The 8,782-nt window shown below is 29.5% G+C and overlaps 1 non-coding gene across 1 annotated transcript; it reads right to left on the reverse strand.

The window, feature by feature from the left end:
- Positions 1–8,411: 8,411 nt before the first annotated feature.
- On the reverse strand, positions 8,412–8,545 carry LOC124078263 (U8 small nucleolar RNA). Its single transcript, XR_006846861.1, has one exon. It is a non-coding gene; the product is annotated as a U8 small nucleolar RNA (small nucleolar RNA).
- Positions 8,546–8,782: the final 237 nt, after the last annotated feature.

Below are 8,782 nucleotides of genomic sequence, written 5' to 3' on the forward strand. Positions count from 1 at the left end.
GACCAATATTCTTGAAAACATTTCTTGATTTTATTTATGCATATGTTGATGCATAAATAGGCAATATTCTTTAAAGATAATTCAAAATAACATAATAGTGATAGAGAAAAGAAATTGGATTCAGTATCTATTATGCTTTAAGTTTATAAGTCAGAAGGTAGGTGATTGAGAAAAAAAGATGTCTGAATTATACCTCCTTTGAATGCTTTCAGATCTCATCCTGTCTGGGCACACCAAAGGACAAAATTTTGTAATCACCTTGAAGTCTGATATAGGTACATGATTATATAAGTTGAAATCAGAACTATAAATGAATGCTGCTTTTAGGAGAAAAATGATAATTATAGGAGATACAGTTTTTTGTATATAATATGACATAGGTTGAGTAAAGCATCATAATGAATCATCAATAAATCATGAGGTCTTGATTTCAAGTTTCTATGTCTCTTCTATTTATGTTGAAACTGTTATACAAGAAGGAATAACAATGTTTTGCAAGTAATGCAACAATTCTGTAAAATAAATTCTATAATGCATATCTAAGAATGTTCTTCTTTTTTCAAATTGTCCTCCACAATTATCTCTCCAAATTTATTAAAATACCAACAGTTTTCAAAGGTTTGGTGAACTTAGACAAATCGATTAGCCTGAAGTAGTAAACCAATGACAATTTTAACTAAAAGCCAAGTGTAAAGCATAATGTTTAGTATTTTCTGCTTTTAAAATACTAATTATTTATAATTAGAACAAAATTTGTTCTGACCTAAATCTTTATAATATTTACACTAAATATAATATGCTTCATCTTAACAGAAATTTTGTTACTTGAATTCTACTGAAATATTACTCAGTATAAGGGCTCATAGAGGAATAACTTTGCTGAATTAAATAGAAAAACAAGACAACACTATTTATAAGGTTATCTCCTTATTTATCAACATAGGAGATCTAAATAATTAAACGAAAGGTTTTAAACAAGAGAAGTGGAAACTTTGGCAAATTTTACTACAACTATTTAAGTACATTTTGAAGTATTGTATATAAACAATATTTAAACTGTGAAAATATAGCAATTTTGTTATCTCCATAAAATCAAATGTAAATGTTAAAGTTTACTCTGGGATTATGACTATAGTAATCAGGAGATAGGTAGAATGATAAAGAAATAAATAAAACAACCAAATTGTTAGTGGTATTGATAAAGATAGGCTAATGTAAGATTCTTAGAAATACCAATTTGTCATCAATTGTATTGTCCATTGCAATCACATACCTGGTGGGCATGTGAAGAGTTCACAGTTTCTGAAGAAAGTGAGAGCTTTGTTTGATATTACTCTAGGTGAGACCTCACATAAACTGGAAAGAATTTTATCATAGAATCCACTACTACAACTTCTGCTTCCCTACTGAATTTTCATTGAAAATACAGTCCTTGAAATGTCTTGATAGAAAGCTCATAAATGTTTCAGACAGTCAAATTATGTAAAAATAATCATAGTGCAAAACTATTTTATTAGCTTTTGATGTCACTTCCTTGTATTAAAATTCAAAAATTCAAATTATTGTGAGAATTTAGTTTGTTGACAATCTACTTCATAAAGCTTAATGTATAAGGGTTAATGGTGATAAAGAATTATATTACTTCTTTATAAAATTGTAACCATAGACATGGAGAAAAGTCAATGTTAATGGACAATTACATCCTTTTTCATGAAATAGGTTTTGATATTTGGGAATGTTGGAGAGGTTTTCATCAAAGAGAATTGGAAACACAAATATTTGAGGTTTCACATTGCTATGTTTGGTGCAAAATATTATGGAGAAGTTATAGAGACAAAAATATAAGAAATAATAAACCAAAAATGAGACAGAAACAAAAATATGATGAATAAATTAAATTATATTTTTATTTAAAAGTTATTGATATATCACAAATATTTTCCTTCTCCACTCTAAAGATGTTTAAAATATTTTTTTAAGTTTTAGCATCATTGGGACACAGGAACAAGTATCTTTGATGAACCAGAATTTTGAGGGATTTCTGGAAGACATGAAGCAGATGGGGACAGATGGAGGACAAAACTGATCCATGCAGAATAGCCTGTGATTCAAAGTAGGCAAAAGGGGAAAACCTGGAGGAATAAATGAGCAGGTTTCTAAACTGGGCCCTGAAAACAGACAAAGCTCAGAACAGAAGGGACTGGAAACAAAGCAAGCTGGGTAATAAGGCAGAAACTGAAGGGATTTAAATTTTGAGCAAGTTATTCCCACACAAGGTGGCTGGTAAAATCTTTGTTGCCAGGGACGGTTTAAAAATTAACTGAGGGATATGGAATTGAAATCTGTCAATTTGGGCAACAGAGACAAAGAGAAGAGATTTACCACAGCAAACAGTTGGTACCATTAATGAGAAGTTGAAGGACAAAAAATAATTTGGAAAATATTCTACATCATCTGATATTTTAATTCCAACTGAACCCTCAGAATTAATATTGTAAAGGGACACAAATAACCTGGAAAGTTCACAGAATTTGTCAGATTCAGGAGCTTGGGAACAGTCAAAAAATTAACTGTTGAATATTTAGGATCTTCGCCAAAGGCCAGTGCACTGAACACCTTACAATACACTCTGAACTCTGGGCTCACTTCATATGAAAACAATGTCAAAAGGATTATCCCATTTAATGAATTCTAAGCCGGGATCCTCAGGGAAGAAGTTGAACCTCTACTAGAAGGCTACAAAGCAATACACATAATAAAAATTCCTACTGGACAAAGGCTTTGAAAATTCAGTAAAGTTTAGGATTGAGTAAACACAGGATGTATAGGGACTTTTTTTTCCATAACTGCTCATTTACGTAGATGATAATGTAGGTAAAACAATTAGATTATTTAATTTATAATTAGGAACTGTTGTCAATGCACTAAAAGCAAAGATGATATAAAAATTTTACATGATGTAACTCTTATTATGTATATTAGCTTTCCAGATAAGTAATATAATGAAGCCGAACCATCATTTCTGTCTGCATAACTGAATAGAAACTGAACGTGATTAAGCAAATAAAAAAGAACTTGATTTAGAAGAAAAATGTAATACAAGGACCACTGAAGTTTAAATTATTTTATTGTGTATTCTTCTCATTTTGACAGCATTCTTTAGAGTTGCTGTGTCGTTTTTTATTTTTTGAAAACAAAGACGTTTAACAGACCCGCCCCCCTCAAAAAATATTAGAAAATTAGCCAGGTTCCAAATCCTGTCCACACTCAGCAGAGGAGCTAAGATAGGCTGATAAGGTGAAGAGAAGGCAGTTGTGGGAGACAACCTATGTTGTGCTCATCCCAGGAAGACTGCTGTTGCATTCTATGTGCCCAACTACATCATATAATTTGATCACATGGAGGAAATACTTTATCTATTTAGTAGCAAATATTTTCTAATAATTTCTTATTTCCTTTCTTTAAACTGTTCTCTTTAAAGAGACCCAGGAAATGTCTCTCAGGTTTTTTTTTTTATTTTATTTTTTATTTCTAAGCTTTTCTATGTTACAATAATACTTGCTATTTTGTATAATGACAAATTTAATTTTATATTTTTAAACATGAAAGAATGAATTGTAATTTTGTATTAGATATTCAACAAACACATGTTATCTTACAAGAAATATCTCCAACTTACACATAACAATAAAGGTATCTTGAGAGCATCTAGTGTGTGAGTAACACATCATAATGGCAAATTAAAGTTTATAAAACTCATTATTTTATGTGCTAAATTTATATTTGATCCATTATGTTAATACCAGCTTTACTGTCAAAATGCATTTATAATAAGTGATCTTGATGAATTTACATAAAGATTTTTCAGAGTTGATTGTACTTTGATACCAATAACCTCTTACATTCTATACAGTATGTACAGTAGCCTTATAAACTAATTTTCCTTTAAGTTTTCTGTGATATTGTGAACAATTCAGCATAATTGTATTTTGTGACCTAGCCAAATCTATCCTATTATTTAATAATGTATGTTTTTAATATTTAAATTATTACTATTCTCATTTAATTTCTAAAAGTCTTTGTTTCTACTTTTGTTGTTGGTACAATTCCCAGCATAATCCAATGGCTATGAGAATTTTGTTTTATTCTGGTTATTTTAACCAAGATTTGATAAATTTATACAGAATATTTCTAATATTTTGACTGGTTCTACATACTTTCAATTAATTCAGGTATTTAAAATTGATCAGTAAAGTAGACTTTCTATAAACCTACCTAAAATAAATTTAGTCTTGGAATATGGCATCCATTCCTTGGGATAATCCATTTCTCATCTTGTGTGCTGGGTCCAAATCATTTTCTTCTAACAATCAGAATAAAGCAAAGGTAGTGAGATGTTTTTTCTGAGACTAGGTTATAAATATTGTGTACTTCATTATGATTATTCTCTCTCTCATTCTTACCTGTTCTTCTGATGAAGCTAACTGCCATTGATTAGCTATCACTTGCATAAATACATATGGCAAATAATTGAGACCAGCCAGCTTCAGGTTGACCTTTAGTGATGAACTAAGACTCTCCAAATATATGCATAATGTATTTGTTGGAATTGGTCATTTCTAACAGTTCTTATCTTCAGTGCATTTATTGAGTCATTTTCAAACTTCAATAATCTAGCTGAACACGTTGAATGCTTCCTTGAATAAGCATCGTGTTTTTGAAGATGTAAATCAAAGTAATTCATCATGTATAAATAATTTTATGTGGATTGCAAGCTATTTTCATATTAACATTTGATAAAGAAACTCCATAACACCATACATGACATAATTTTATTTTTTAATTAAAGCACAATAAATAATTAAATTGTTTTAAAAACATTAAATGCTTAAAATTCAAAAATAGAACTAATTCAAATTATATAATTTAATTTAGTTCCTTGAAATTAAATAAAAAATATTTTTAAATAGGTTGAATTGCTCTAATAAGTCAAACAGTTATACATCAACTTTGAAATACAAGGATTACTTGATAAATAATAAGATTCTTTAACCTATCTTACTAAACTATCAATTTTCTTCTGGAAATATAAATTTCAATTTTATTCATTGAAAATGGCTCACTAACATGAGGAATTATCTTATCCTCAGTTAGGTTTGTTTCATGCCATTAAGCACTTTTGTTGATTTCGTGTGACATTTAATTCCTCACATGCTCTAACAGCTCAGTAATTCACATAAAAAGTGTAACTGTGACATTTAAGGAGTGTAATTTGCCATGATTCATGTGAGCAAATATTGTTATGTCACTAAAAATATAGAAATATGGCCAAGACAGTATAGCTGATGACTACTTTTATTTTCTGTCTCCTCACAACTGCCTACAATAAGAATTACTATCAACATTCACAGATGTAATTCTTAGTGAATATTATTGTGTGAAGTTCAATAACTAGTAACAGTAAAAAAGGATAAAAATACACCAGACATAAATATTGCAAAACACTGCTTAATAAATTATATGGAGGATTTGTTACATGATAAAATTTGTAAGAAAAACTATAGAAAACTATTATATAGTTAGCATCGATTCATGTTAAAAACACTGTATGTCACATTTTATTACTATATGTAATTGCCTTATTGTGAGAATATTCTTTGCTAAAATTCATACACAAAGATGTATTATTTTATATCTGCAGCCTCAATGCTCTTTTATGAAAAAAAAATATTCCCACACTCATAGAAATACACAAACTCATTTAATGACAACACAATACGTATATTCCCAATTTTTCCATGGATCAAAATCTTTTGGACTACTTTATGCCAGTGTCTATCAAAGGGATCTGAATTTGGACATCTTCATTTATCAAATCAAACAATTATTGCACTGAGGCAAACTATAATGTATATAAAGTCTGAATCAATATAAAATAATGAAGGGTGACACTAAGAAAATATCCCAAATAAATATTATTTGAATAAAAATATAAATGTGGTCAAAGTAGTTATCTACTGCAGAAAATCCTATTCGTAAAGATTCACAGTGGGGAAAAACATTTCAAGATTTAGCCCAGAATAGGAGAAGAGGATGTTGTTTTCTTTTAGTTGATGCTCTTTTAAAACATATTACAAATATTGTTAATCATATAATTATTCACTTTGTTTTATTATTTCTTTTTCATTATCTTAAAAAGGCATAAAAACACTGACAGCTTTCCAATTCAGAATTTTTTATAGAATGTGCTAATATGTTAATTTTCATATTTTTGTAAGTGGTTAAAAACTCACTATGGAATAAACAATAGAATAGTATAAAAGAAAAATAATTTCCATGACATATGGTAAAAGTTCTTAAAATTACATAACAACTTAATATTCAGTATGAAGTGTTTGGAGAAGAAAAAAAAGAGAAAGAGAAAATGTGAATAGAAATAAACAATGGGAGAAACAGGGTAATTTCCACTTGTTATTTGGATATGTAATTTCTGTTTCTGATTGACAGATTCTGTATAAAATCATTACTGGTTATTTAAAGTTCTTTCTGGCTCTGCCCACCATTGCAATGACTTAGAGATCCATAGAGCTGCCATTTCTCTGAGTGATGATAAGAGTGAAATAAGCGATGTTATTTGTGCAATGAAGTTGAAAAATGAAATTCAGGAAAAACAATTTAACCAAACTGAAACAAGAAAAAATTTTTAAATTAAATATACATATAAATAAATTTGTCAGAATTTCAGTAACATTGGACATATGTTCAAATTAATATACAAGGCTATAATTTTTATAAATGTTCAAACTCCCAAATATATCTGTACACAAAAAAATAAGTAAAAGTTCAAGTGGAATTTTTTAATAACTTTATTTTATTTTATTGATAAAAAAGATTGCAGAATGCCTTACAATTCTTATTATACATATATATCACAATTTTTCATATCTCTGTTTGTATATAAAGTATATTGACACTCAATTCAAGTCTTCACACATGTAGTTTGGATAATGATGTCTATCACATTCCACCATCCTTGCCTCCTACCCTTCTTCCCTATCTAGAATTCATCTATTCCTCTCATGCTCCCCCTCCCTATCCCAGTCAGCCTCTTTATATCAGAGAAAACATTTGGCATTTGGTTTTGGGGGATTGGCTAACTTCATTTAGCATCAACTTCTCCAATGCCATACATTTACCTACAAATGCCACGATTTTATTCATTTTTTATTGCTGAGCAAATGGGATGGAATCAAAGTAAAAAGTTTCTTCTCAGCAAAATAAACAATCTGTGAGTTGAACAGAGAGCCTACATCCTGTGAGCAAATTTTTACCCCTCACACGTCAGATAGAGCACTAATCTCTAGAGTATATAAAGAACTCAAAAAGCTAAGCACCAAAATAAATAAATAAATAAATAACCCAATCAACAAATGGGCCAAGGACCTGAACAGACACTTCTCAGAGATGATATACAAGCAATCAACAAATATATGCAAAAATGCTCAGCATCTCTAGCAACTAGAGAAATTGAAATCAAAACTACTTTAAGATATCATCTCACTACAGTCAGACTGGCAGCTATTATGAAGACAAACAACAATAAGTGTTGTGGAGGATGCAGGGGAAAAGGTACACTCATACATTGCTGGTGGGACTGCAAATTGGTGCAGTCAATATGGAAAGCAGTATGGAGATTCTTTGGAAATCTGGGAATGGAACCACCATTTGACCCAGTTATCCCTCTCCTTGAACTACACACAAAGTACAACTTTAATGCTGATAATGCATTTTTAATTATCAGTGAATTGTATAGTAAATGGAAGCTGGAAAACAATAAATTTTGTGAGAATCTCCATTAAATATTAAAGAAACAAGGCTATAATTTTAATTTAAGACTTTAATTCAAATGAAGACAATAAACATTCATTTGACCATTTTTAAAATAATCATATTACTTTTCATGTAAATTAAATACATATCCAACCTGAAAATATTTCAACAAAAAAATCAATAAGGCAAAATTATATTGAATGTTATCCTGCAACAAAAGAGTTTATCACTTCAAAAGCATGTACTAATTTACATTGATTTACAATCATTTCACTCACTATTAACTCTTTCCAGATGGTTTATATATTGTGAAATATTTTAACTTTGCTGCAGGTCAAATAGTGTCATATAAAATACAAACATGGAAATTGATTTTAAAAATCACTTCAAAACTGAAACTATTTAAAGAATATTTTATTTAACATGTAAAAACATTTCCAATGTATGGAGTCATATGACTTCTGAAGAAATAAAAGGGTACTATCTTAAGAATTGTCATGTTTATTAAGCTGCTAAAGTGGCTAAGTATTTCATATATGTTGCTCCTTCCTTTTTTTTTAACTTTCAGATCGCCAGGAAGAATTAGATAGGAGCAATCAGGGTGCTACAGTCCTGATTATGCAGGGAAGCTAATCACATATCATGTGAACTCCAATTATCATGTTTTATCTGCCCTCCAAAAGGAGGAACAGGAAAGGATTATCCCACCTGATGATTGTTCACTCCTTTCTTTATAAAAAAAATCTCAAAGTTAGCTTTGAGGTAGGAAAACAAAATGACTTATAAATGATTTTGTTAGGACAACAAAAAACCATTACAAAATACTTATTAAAGATAGCTATGGTATACAACAGAATATCTGTATTATTATTACAAATACACATTATTTTGATTCATTTTACAGACCATTGAATGGATGCCCAGGCAAAAAAAAAAAGCTTTTTAGTTTTTA

The sequence above is a fragment of the Marmota monax genome, unplaced genomic scaffold, assembly GCF_021218885.2.
Source record: "Marmota monax isolate L192 unplaced genomic scaffold, Marmota_monax_Labrador192_F-V1.1 WCK01_AAM20220418_F8-fsc00175, whole genome shotgun sequence".
Classification (NCBI taxonomy): domain Eukaryota; kingdom Metazoa; phylum Chordata; class Mammalia; order Rodentia; family Sciuridae; genus Marmota; species Marmota monax.